We start from the raw sequence: 460 nt of genomic DNA, 5'->3' as shown, positions 1-460 counted from the left end.
TGGCAAAGATTCAAAGGGACCGAGTACATGGTGACTAAAGAGGTATCTAGACATAGAGATACCCTATTACTTTATATCTTTCGGTCAGCTCTTCATTGCATTGTTAATTAATGTAGAAACGTGCAATGAAAGGAATACGTAGTATTATTCCTTTTTTATATGGAGCAGGCCTAGCAAAGATCGTATGAAACTACAACCATGTTTTTATTAAATGAGGTTTTCAAAAGTTGAAATTCAGAAGTTTCAGTCTGAAGTTTCAGTCTGTGTGATCACCACAGCCCACACATTTGGCAGTGAGCACTGTATTCCACAGGGCAGGCTCAGGCAGTGCCTGGGTGGGGCCTGGGAGCCACAGGACCCAGAGCCAGGCAGAGCCAAGAGTGATGGGAAGGGGCAGGAATGGCACTGGGTGGGGCTTGGTGCCTTCTTATACCACCACACCCAACCCACTTGCTCAACT

This window comes from Saccopteryx leptura, chromosome 9 (assembly GCF_036850995.1).
Source record: "Saccopteryx leptura isolate mSacLep1 chromosome 9, mSacLep1_pri_phased_curated, whole genome shotgun sequence".
Taxonomy (NCBI): Eukaryota; Metazoa; Chordata; class Mammalia; order Chiroptera; family Emballonuridae; genus Saccopteryx; species Saccopteryx leptura.
The sequence above is the reverse complement of the archived record's forward strand: the minus strand, read 5'-3'. Positions refer to the sequence as shown.